We start from the raw sequence: 12993 nt of genomic DNA on the forward strand, positions 1-12993 counted from the left end.
ACCACTTGATGGAGGGCCGCTCTGATACCACTGACAAAGGGCCACACCACCCTTACCAACTCATAACCAAGAATGCAACAATATGAAGACAATTAGAAAATAAAATGCTTCCCAAAGAACACTTTTATTATACTTGAAAATCCAATACCAATTACATTAACATTTCTGCAAGATCTCTTAAGATCTAATCCAAACCCAAGCTAGTCCAGATCCACACTCTGGTAGAAACCTCCAAGATCTCAAGTTGTGCTCGCAAGCCACCAAGCAACCTCCTTGTTTCTAAACCGCAGTCACTAGCTCTTCTCACAAACCTAATCCAAGATCCAAGATCCCAGTGTAAACTGCCTCACATTCGGCGTTCTGTCTACACACTCACAACTCTACTACAATCCTACTGTAAACTGCCTCACATTCGGCGTTCTGTCTACACACTCACAACTCTACTACAATCCTACTGTAAACTGCCTCACATTCGGCGCTCTGTCCACAGACTTAGGAAAACTCACTCTTCACTTCCTCCTTCTCTTTCACACTTTTCAAGTTTCCACTTCTCGAGCTTCCACTTCTAGAGCTTCTACTCCTTGAGCTTCCACTTCTCAAGCTACTCCTTGAGCTTCTACTTCTCAAGCTACTCCTTGAGCTTGATTTAGAAATGCTCATATGCCTTACTTAAATAGGCACTTACCACCCCATGCATGACTTATCCACAACCTTCTAGAATTCCTCCACAATCTTCTACAACTTCCATAACCTTCTACAATATCCACAACTTTTTACAATATTCATAACTTTCTAGAATTCTATCCACACACCTCGATAAATGGAATGACAACCATTTATTTTTTATTTTTCTATTATGCCACCTATGCACCTCGAAAATAGAAATCCTCTTTTTCTTTCTTTTCTCCTTTTTCCTTTTTTTATTTTTTATTTTTTTATTTCTCCTTTAATTTTCGTCACTTTCTCTCTCCTCCACAATTTTTTATTTTTATTTTTTTTCAATTTTCCCATGCAAGATGCTCTTGCATCACAATAGAATGGTCTAGCTGAAAGAAAGAACAAAACCCTTAAGGAAATGACTACTTGCATGCTTCAACACAAGTCTCTCGATCAAGTGTTATGGGTTGAAGCCATGTGTTGTGCCAACTACATCCAAAATAGAAGTCCACATAAGGCCTTAGATGGAATAACACCTTTTGAGACATGGTGTGGAAGGAAACCAAGTGTTAAGCACTTCAAAGTTTTTGGTTGTCCAGCATGGGCAAGGATACCTCCACAAAAGCGTAAGGCATTAGAACCACAAAGCAAACCATGCATATTTATTGGATATCCTGATCATCTCAAGGCATATAAACTAATGGATCCAGAGACTCATGAAATCTTTTATGAGAGGAATGTTCACTTTGAAGATACATGTCAAAGTTTGGCTTCTTCAACTCCTCCTTCTTCCTCCTACGTGGATAGTGATCATAATGATGACAATGACTTGGAAGATGAGATTCCTCCAACCTTGACTTGCAGGACACCGCCTTTGCAGGGTCCACAAATAGTTGAGGACATTCCTTCATCTTCTTCCACTAAACCTCGTTGGGCACAGCAGACTCTTGATGCAATAGGTTCATTGGTGGGAAATCCTTCAGACACTCGGAGGACTAGGTCACAACACAAGTCATTTCCACATGCATACATAGCCATTGCTTCAGATCCACAGTCTTTTAAGGAAGCATTAGGGATTCTAGAATGGGATAAAGCTATGGAGGAAGAATACAATTCATTGATGAAAAATAACACATGGGACTTAGTTCCCCTTCCTAAGGGAAGAAAAGTAATTCAATGCAAGTGGATCTATCGAACCAAATTTTCAGCAGATGGAATTATTGATAAACATAAGGCTCGACTAGTTGCCAGAGGTTTCTCGCAAGTTCCAGGTATTGACTATACAGAGACTTTTGCACCAGTTGCCAAGATGAACTCCATTTACTTGACACTCGCAATTGCTGCAGCTCAAGGTTGGGTTGTACACCAAATGGATGTTAAGAGCGCATTTTTGAATGGTGACCTTCATGAGGAAATTTATATGGAGCAGCCACAGGGGTTCGTATAGGATTCTACTATGGTTTGCAGATTGAAAAAGTCTATTTACGGTCTAAAGCAGGCTTCTCAAGCTTGGTGTACCAAAATCGATTCCTTCCTCCTCTCAGCAGGTTTCACTAGATGTCATTTTGATTCGAATGTCTACATTCTTTAGAAGGATGATTCTCACTTGATCCTAGTGCTTTATGTAGATGATTTGATCATTACAGGGAGCATTGCATCAATCATAGCTAGTGTCAAGACCTCTCTACAAGATAGATTTGCCATGACAGACTTGGGTTTGCTACATTACTTACTTGGCATTGAGATCATACAGTCTTCAATAGGGATTTCACTCTCATAGCTCAAGTATGCTCTTGACTTGCTTTCTCGGTTTCACATGAGTGACTGCAAGCTTGCTCCTACTCCCTTCATATTAGGTGTCAAGCTAGAGGCTAAGTGCACCACTCCACTTGTTGATGCGACATTATATAGATAGTTAGTTGGGAGCCTTATCTACTTGACACACACACACACCTTGATATTACTTTTGCCATTGGTATGGTTTCACACTTTATGCAAGAACCTCATGAGCTTCATTGGAAGGCTGCCAAGCGCATTTTGCACTATATCAAGGGAACACACACACATGGGATTCATTATGCAACGGGTACAGGGCTTCAATTGATTGGGTACACAGATTCAGACTGTGTAGGAGACTTAGATTTTCAGAATTCTACTTCAGGGTACATATTTCACCTTGGTTCCAACCCTATTTGTTGGCAAAGTAAGAAGTAGAACAATGTTGCTCTTTCTTCCACAGAGGCTGAGTATCGAGGGGCTGTCAATGCAACTATAGAGGCTCTTTGGTTACAACATATCCTGGAGGAGTTTGAATTTGATCTACCTAAGCTGACAGTTATTCATTGTGACAATCAAAGTGCTATTGAAATCTCTAAGCATCCAGTTCAACATCAGAGGACAAAGCACATTGAGGTTCATATGCACTATATCAAAGAACTTATACATGAGCAGATCATTGCACTACAATACTATCCTACAGCAGAGCAGGTCACTGATATTTTCACCAAACCCTTCACTAAGGTCAAGTACATTCATTTGCGAGATCTCTTGGGGGTGAGGGATGTTGTAGAAAGGGGAGTCCTTTGACTTCTCTCTTCTTCTTCTGGGAGGGATTTTTTTCCTCTTTTGAGGTCTTCTTCTCTCTCTCTTCTTTTTTATTGTACTCATTTCTCTTTTTGGAGGAGGGTTTTTTCCCATGGGGTTTTCCCTCTTTCTCCACTTTATGAGAGATTGCATTGCATCATTCTTAGCATTGCTTTTGTACATGGGTACCTAACATGGCCTCGTAGCTGGGACCCATTATGCATTAATGAGCTTAAGTGCACTTCCCTAAGTTGCACTTAAGGGGGGGGAGGGGTGGGTGTCGGTGTAAATAGTTATTTACTATTTACACTTTACTTAAGTTTACTTAGGATAGTGCATTATTTTATTATTTCTCTTTATGAGACACTTAGGAGTTTGCGGATCTTCTAGAGTTGTCATGTAGACAACACAGAAGTACGCAACTCTAATTGTGCACATGGTGTCTACAACACAGGAGTTTGCATCATTTATTGAGTTGTCATGTAGACAACACAATTTTTCACACTCCTAATTTAGCACATGTTGTCTACAACACTGATGTGCGTGTTTCACCTTTGTAGGCTTATCCTCTCATCATTGCACTTACTTCCGTGCTTAATGGAGGATAACCCATATCTGGTGGACACATGCTTGGTTGTTGAACTTATCATGATGCTGATTCCGAGGCATTCTAGATGCATCTCAGAGGCCTTTATATTGAGGCACTCCTAGTGTACTTGTACATAGAATTGAATACTATACAATTATTCTAATCATACTCTGGTCTAATTTGTGCTTGTGTTTTGAGTTCCTTGGTCTTGGGTGAATTCTACCCTAAGGTAGATTCTTACAAAAACATTATATTAATATTAATATTAATAATAATGAAACAATCTTCTCTTGTATCCCACATTTTAATATTTCTTGAGCTAATATGTGGGACATAGTTATTAGTACATATTATTATTAATAGTATATTCATAGAATATAATAAACTATTTATATTCTATAAGATATTAATAGTTATTATAGTATAGGATATCCTATTAAATATTATTTGGGATATCAAGTTAAGGATATTTATTAATAGGGCATCTTATACTACAATATTACATATGAATAATACATTAATTTGTATCCCTCTACTTATTATTAGTTCTTATAGGAAAACTTATAGATTCATTTAATGCAAAAGGAATCATTTGACCAAGTCAATTAGCCAATAATAATGAAATATTAATTTTTATTTAAGAGCAGAATGCAATGGTCAACAATTATTATTTATTTTTTATCATTTTAAAACAAAAATTTTCTTACTTCTAAGAAAAATTTAAAAATTATTACATAATGAGAATAAAATAATTTAAAAGCTTCTTCGAGAAGCATCTTTTCCAGCATGTTTTGGAAGCTTCGTTCTTCTCCAAGTTTCTTCTGTAAGTTCTTAGTTTTCTATACTCTTCGAGCACAAATCTCTCGTGGCTAGAGATATGGGCCATTGTGAATGACAATGGAGATTCTTGCCCCATCCAAATGATAACCTTAAACATCACACACTAAGGGAAGAATTAAGCTTGGAAAACAAAAGTCAAGGTTGACTATTTAGCACTTTTGGTCTAAGAATTAAGCTTAGTGTGTGATGTTTAAGCCGTTGCCATCCAAATACCTTCATTTTTGCAGACGCACATGCCAATGCCATGAGCAAGATTATCCTTCTATTGCATTTTGTTTTCCTGTTGAAGACGCTAAAAATGACCTTGAAGAACTATTGGGTGATATTATTCCTGACTGAATATTACAATGGGAATGTGCTGCTTCCTAAGAACCACTTGACACACAGAGATTCTTAACTTCCTTAAAACCCCCTCCAATTGAATTATCAAGAACTGCGATTAAGATAGAAATGTCTAATTCTACATCATTTTCAACTTTTATAGTTGCTTCATAGCTAGATTTTCAATTCTTGGAGTACCAAATTCAGGAGGAACTCTGTATTCTGAACTTGGGATATTTATCATTGTGAATGAAGGTCTTGTAGACGATAGTATACCTCCACAAAAGCGTAAGGCATTAGAACCACAAAGCAAACCATGCATATTTATTGGATATCCTGATCATCTCAAGGCATATAAACTAATGGATCCAGAGACTCATGAAATCTTTTATGAGAGGAATGTTCACTTTGAAGATACATGTCAAAGTTTGGCTTCTTCAACTCCTCCTTCTTCCTCCTACGTGGATAGTGATCATAATGATGACAATGACTTGGAAGATGAGATTCCTCCAACCTTGACTTGCAGGACACCACCTTTGCAGGGTCCACAAATAGTTGAGGACATTCCTTCATCTTCTTCCACTAAACCTCGTTGGGCACAACAGACCCTTGATGCAATAGGTTCATTGGTGGGAAATCCTTCAGACACTCGGAGGACTAGGTCACAACACAAGTCATTTCCACATGCATACATAGCCATTGCTTCAGATCCACAGTCTTTTAAGGAAGCATTAGGGATTCTAGAATGGGATAAAGCTATGGAGGAAGAATACAATTCATTGATGAAAAATAACACATGGGACTTAGTTCCCCTTCCTAAGGGAAGAAAAGTAATTCAATGCAAGTGGATCTATCGAACCAAATTTTCAGCAGATGGAATTATTGATAAACATAAGGCTCGACTAGTTGCCAGAGGTTTCTCGCAAGTTCCAGGTATTGACTATACAGAGACTTTTGCACCAGTTGCCAAGATGAACTCCATTTACTTGACACTCGCAATTGTTGCAGCTCAAGGTTGGGTTGTACACCAAATGGATGTTAAGAGTGCATTTTTGAATGGCGACCTTCATGAGGAAATTTATATGGAGCAGCCACAGGGGTTCGTATAGGATTCTACTATGGTTTGCAGATTGAAAAAGTCTATTTACGGTCTAAAGCAGGCTTCTCGAGCTTGGTGTACCAAAATTGATTCCTTCCTCCTCTCAGCAGGTTTCACTAGATGTCATTTTGATTCGAATGTCTACATTCTTTAGAAGGATGATTCTCACTTGATCCTAGTGCTTTATGTAGATGATTTGATCATTACAGGGAGCATTGCATCCATCATAGCTAGTGTCAAGACCTCTCTACAAGATAGATTTGCCATGACAGACTTGGGTTTGCTACATTACTTACTTGGCGTTGAGATCATACAGTCTTCAATAGGGATTTCACTTTCACAGCTCAAGTATGCTCTTGACTTGCTTTCTCGGTTTCACATGAGTGACTGCAAGCTTGCTCCTACTCCCTTCCTATTAGGTGTCAAGCTAGAGGCTAAGTGCACCACTCCACTTGTTGATGCGACATTATATAGATAGTTAGTTGGGAGCATTATCTACTTGACACACACACACACCCTGATATTACTTTTTCCATTGGTATGGTTTCACACTTTATGCAAGAACCTCATGAGCTTCATTGGAAGGCTGCCAAGCGCATTTTGCACTATATCAAGGGAACACACACACACACATGGGATTCATTATGCAACAGGTACAGGGCTTCAATTGATTGGGTACACAGATTCAGACTGTGTAGGAGACTTAGATTTTCAGAAGTCTACTTCAGGGTACATATTTCACCTTGGTTCCGACCCTATTTGTTGGCAAAGTAAGAAGTAGAACAATGTTGCTCTTTCTTCCATAGAGGCTGAGTATCGAGGGGCTATCAATGCAACTATAGAGGCTCTTTGGTTACAACATATCCTGGAGGAGTTTGAATTTGATCTACCTAAGCTGACAGTTATTCATTGTGACAATCAAAGTGCTATTGAAATCTCTAAGCATCCAGTTCAACATCAGAGGACAAAGCACATTGAGGTTCATATGCACTATATCAAAGAACTTATACATGAGCAGATCATTGCACTACAATACTATCCTACAGCAGAGCAGGTCACTGATATTTTCACCAAACCCTTCACTGAGGTCAAGTACATTCATTTGCGAGATCTCTTGGGGGTGAGGGATGTTGTAGAAAGGGGAGTCCTTTGACTTCTCTCTTCTTCTTCTGGGAGGGATTTTTTTCCTCTTTTGAGGTCTTCTTCTCTCTCTCTTCTTTTTTATTGTACTCATTTCTCTTTTTGGAGGAGGGTTTTTTCCCATGGGGTTTTCCCTCTTTCTCCACTTTATGAGAGATTGCATTGCATCATTCTTAGCATTGCTTTTGTACATGGGTACCTAACATGGCCTCGTAGCTGGGACCCATTATGCTTTAATGAGCTTAAGTGCACTTCCCTAAGTTGCACTTAAGGGGGGGGTGTCGATGTAAATAGTTATTTACTATTTACACTTTACTTAAGTTTACTTAGGATAGTGCATTATTTTATTATTTCTCTTTATGAGACACTTAGGAGTTTGCGCATCTTCTAGAGTTGTCATGTAGACAACACAGAAGTACACAACTCTAATTGTGCACATGGTGTCTACAACACAGGAGTTTGCATCATTTATTGAGTTGTCATGTAGACAACACAATTTTTCACACTCCTAATTTAGCACATGTTGTCTACAACACTGATATGCGTGTTTCACCTTTGTAGGCTTATCCTCTCATCATTGCACTTACTTCCGTGCTTAATGGAGGATAACCCATATCTGGTGGACACATGCCTGGTTGTTGAACTTATCATGATGCTGATTCCGAGGCATTCTAGATGCATCTCAGAGGCCTTTATATTGAGGCACTCCTAGTGTACTTGTACATAGAATTGAATACTATACAATTGTTCTAATCATGCTCTGGTCTAATTTGTGCTTGTGTTTTGAGTTCCTTGGTCTTGGGTGAATTCTACCCTAAGGTAGATTCTTACAAAAACATTATATTAATATTAATATTATTAATAATGAAACAATCTTCTCTTGTATCCCACATTTTAATATTTCTTGAGCTAATATGTGGGACATAGTTATTAGTACATATTATTATTAATAGTATATTCATAGAATATAATAAACTATTTATATTCTATAAGATATTAATAGTTATTATAGTATAGGATATCCTATTAAATATTATTTGGGATATCAAGTTAAGGATATTTATTAATAGGGCATCTTATACTACAATATTACATATGAATAATACATTAATTTGTATCCCTCTACTTATTATTAGTTCCTATAGGAAAACTTATAGATTCATTTAATGCAAAAGGAATCATTTGACCAAGTCAATTAGCCAATAATAATGAAATATTAATTTTTATTTAAGAGCAGAATGCAATGGTCAACAATTATTATTTATTTTTTATCATTTTAAAACAAAAATTTTCTTACTTCTGAGAAAAATTTAAAAATTATTACATAATGAGAATAAAATAATTTAAAAGCTTCTTCGAGAAGCATCTTTTCCAGCATGTTTTGGAAGCTTCGTTCTTCTCCAAGTTTCTTCTGTAAGTTCTTAGTTTTCTATACTCTTCGAGCACAAATCGCTCGTGGCTAGAGATATGGGCCATTGTGAATGACAATGGAGATTCTTGCCCCATCCAAATGATAACCTTAAACATCACACACTAAGGGAAGAATTAAGCTTGGAAAACAAAAGTCAAGGTTGACTATTTAGCACTTTTGGTCTAAGAATTAAGCTTAGTGTGTGATGTTTAAGCCATTGCCATCCAAATACCTTCATTTTTGTAGACTCACATGCCAATGCCATGAGCAAGATTATCCTTCTATTGCATTTTGTTTTCCTGTTGAAGACGCTAAAAATGACCTTGAAGAACTATTGGGTGATATTATTCCTGACTGAATATTACAATGGGAATGTGCTGCTTCCTAAGAACCACTTGACACACAGAGATTCTTAACTTCCTTAAAACCCCCTCCAATTGAATTATCAAGAACTGCGATTAAGATAGAAATGTCTAATTCTACATCATTTTCAACTTTTATAGTTGCTTCATAGCTAGATTTTCAATTCTTGGAGTACCAAATTCAGGAGGAACTCTGTATTCTGAACTTGGGATATTTATCATTGTGAATGAAGGTCTTGTAGACGATAGTTGAGAATTTTGGTGGGTGTTAGAATCAGCTGAGCCATTCAAACGGGATTCAGGGAACATTATTGCAAGTAAGTCCAAGCAAGATAAAGTATTAAATCTTATTGAAGAAGAACTATATAGTTTATAATTAATTTATATTTTCAACAATTAAAAAATATGTTTTTTTCTTATTTTTTATTAGTTACAGCCACTAGAAAAATCAAATTTCCCTCTGAAAAATGAGAAAAATCTTCGACGTTATAAGAATAAATAAATTCTAGAAATCGTTGTCAGAAAGTTCTAGAAAGAACATCCTTGATAAGATGAGAAGCTCCAAACCACTTACTCCTCTGCTCTAAACCTCAAAAGCAAAGCTCAAAATTTTCGTATTCCTTCTATTGCCAGGCCCATTTCGTCAAATTCGTTAACAGTTGTTATTAAAAAAAATTGCTGGCCCGTTTCATTTGACAGGCACAAATCTTGAGTTTTCCCCCATTTCATTGGTAAACCAGTTTTGGGTGTTTCCTAACGGCAATTAGAAAATGACAGCTTATCACTTGTAGCGATGTCTCGATTTGAGGATGGAAGCACGAAAGATAAGAAGAGAGCAGATATAACTTGCCTTCCTCCCCTGTTTTTGTTTCTCTCTGTTCTTTGCTTTTGCATTGGTGTCTCTCTTCTCGGTGCGTAAATGGAACACCCATCTTGCTGTGAATTACATTGGTCATGGTGGTTTTTGGTATGTGTAGCAATAAGAATTGAAAATTTCATCTCTGTATTTGTATCTAAATCTGCAGAGCTATGGCCATGTCTATTTTCTCAGGGCATTCTATAGACATCTCATCATTGGGTCGTACGAGTACAGTTGCAGATCTCTCTAGCAAAGGCTTTCATTTTTGGATGTAGTCCAATACTGCCTCAGCCGGTAAGTTGATTGCGTACAGTTGTAGGAACACATTTTAGAACTATTTTTCAGAATTACAAGTGTGAGCGACGATCTTTGGTGGCTGAGCTACGAAAATAAAGTAGCAGTCATGTTCTTTTATCGAGCCTTTCTGTTGCTCTTTCATTGGCTATGGCTTAGAATCTGAAAGTTTATTGCATTGAATGGTTATTATAGGGAGGAACGTCTGGATTCTGAATATGAGCATTATTGCATTTTGATTTTGCGGCAATATAGTTCGAATCTAAGCCAACAATATGGGTAGAAAGAGAGATTTAAAAAGTGGTGAAACAAGAAGCAGCTTATGATACGGGTCCAGCCCAAAACAAATTCAGTATTGTGATTACAAGCATGAATGAATTTTTCTTCGTTCTCAATTTTCCTTCCTAGTTCCTATTTGTAGAATCCTCTTTGACAATGAAATACAAAAAAATGATTACATATTTCATGGTATAATTTTGTATTCCAATTTCTATGAATAAATTTTTTTATATGATAACATTCTTACTATTAGGAGAATTGACACAATGTTTCATTATACCAAATACTGTATCTGTTATAGGAAAAATTTAGGAAAAATTTATGGTTATATAATGCATGGCCCTACCTAATGGCAGTCATTAAAGTGATGTTTCATATGTTTAAACATTGTGAGGTGTTGACGATTCACAAGTTTGAAAAAAGTTATCATCATCGGCTATTTACAATGAAGTTAATTTTTATATCTTAATGTTATGAAACATTTTTCATTTCTAATTGAATATTCTTATAGATCATTTGAGAATGCCTGTTGATTTTTAAAAAAATATTTATTTTGAGTCTTGGTTTTAATATTTTCTTAAAATAACTAATTATAATATCTATAATTATTTTTAAATATTATATGTTCAATTAATTTATATGAATTTAAAAGAATTTGTTACTTTCTAGAAAATAGTTTAATTGAAGTATGATTAATTTGATTTCAAATTTAAGAATGTATAATTGTAAACTATACTATTATATATTATTATTGATATATTATAGTGAATCAATTGTTGATATACGTAGACAACTCTTACATAATTTTTTTTGATTTTTTTCAAAATATTATTTTAAACAATTAGGAAGAAGACTAGAGTGAAGATACTTACATCTAGTAAATAATCAAGCAATACCAATGGTTTGGGTTAGTTTCAATGACATTAGTAGAATTTGTTAATATTCCTAAAGAATTCATACTTTCAGTTGAATCTGATATTTTCACCTTAAATAATGTATGGGAGAAATAAAACGAATTGATATTTTAAAATATCTCTTATTAACTTTAGATGAAAGGTTTTATGATATTTCAAAAAAAAAAGGATAAAAATATTATATATTTCTTAGTCTATAAAATATGAAATTTCTTGATTTTGTCTAATCTAAATTTTTAGAGCATTTTTTTTTATTACCATGAATATTAAAATAAATGAAAAAGAGTGTTAATTTTTGATGATCTAAATTTTTGTACTAATATTTCTAATAAAAAATAATTTTTAATATATATTATACATTTTTTTTTAACTTTAAAAGACTTGCAATAACTTAAAAAACCACACAAAGAAGAAACAATATGTAATCTTTTCTTCATCAAACCAAACTTCTTATGCACTCAATATTCATGTTCAATGTTTCTCTTTAGACTATTCATGTAGCATGGTTCCATATTTCTTTATCTATAGTTCAAGGTTCAAAATTCTACATGTACAATTTAATTCAACTCATACCCTAAACTTCATCCCATTGAAGGAGGAACTTTGGCGCTTGCGCCCCTTGTTTTAAATAAGTTCCATCATTATTTTGTGAGCTAGTTTGTTTGTTTGTTTGTTTGTTTTTTTTCCTCTAAAAGTTGCTAAATGATTTGTCATCCTCAAATTTATGCATACAAGGACATTAAAAAGGAAAGATTGTGACAACCTCAAAAGTGGGAACAAAGAGGGCTCCAACATGACACAAGTAGGTTTTGTATCCTTAAGAGAGAAAGTGGAAAAATCATAATATAAATTTACAACAAAAATATTGTCAACCAAATTTTCAAGTTTATAAATCTTAGATTTAAAAAGGACCAAAACTTGTTGAGCTTCCAATGTTCACCCATTATGGTTATGTTATTATTGGATAGAAACACTTAGGCCAATCTATGCTCAAGGTGTTCATAACTTTAAGTGTTTGTTATGAAGTTTTCTTACTCATCATAATAGTCAAACAAGACAAAAGTATTGTTATGAGATTTTCTCAACCAAGAGATTATTATTTTGTTATTATTAGATCGATAGTTTGTAAATGATTATTGTCATTGATAATATCTATATTACATTTCATCAACAATTTTTATCACACTTTATGATTTATTATTAGTAATGATAAAGATAAGAGATAAATGTCAAATGATAAGTTGTAGATCAAGTGTAGCAAAAATTTAAATGATAAGGAAAGGACTCATGTTCGATATTCCTTTGCATGTTGAATAGTCTATCCATTGCATTTCACCAATCAAAATGACACAATACTATCATCAAGTGTGTCAATATTGGCTTATTCATTTGTCTAGTAGATGAGAAAATAATAATAATTACAAGAATTGTGCAGCTTTATTGGTTCAATAGTACATAACAATTAGAACATTTGTAAAAATAATTTAGTTTATAACAACGAAATTTTCACCTATTAAAATATTTATACAAAAATATTAGCTATAGAACAATAACTAATAGTTCCATAACATTAGATGCCAATTAAAACTAAAAAAAGACACCAGGATAGACAATTTAAATTGCCTTATTCCAAGACTAACCATTA

This window comes from Cupressus sempervirens, chromosome 7 (genome assembly GCF_028749045.1).
Source record: "Cupressus sempervirens isolate cs-2001-9-10 chromosome 7, ASM2874904v1, whole genome shotgun sequence".
Classification (NCBI taxonomy): Eukaryota; Viridiplantae; Streptophyta; class Pinopsida; order Cupressales; family Cupressaceae; genus Cupressus; species Cupressus sempervirens.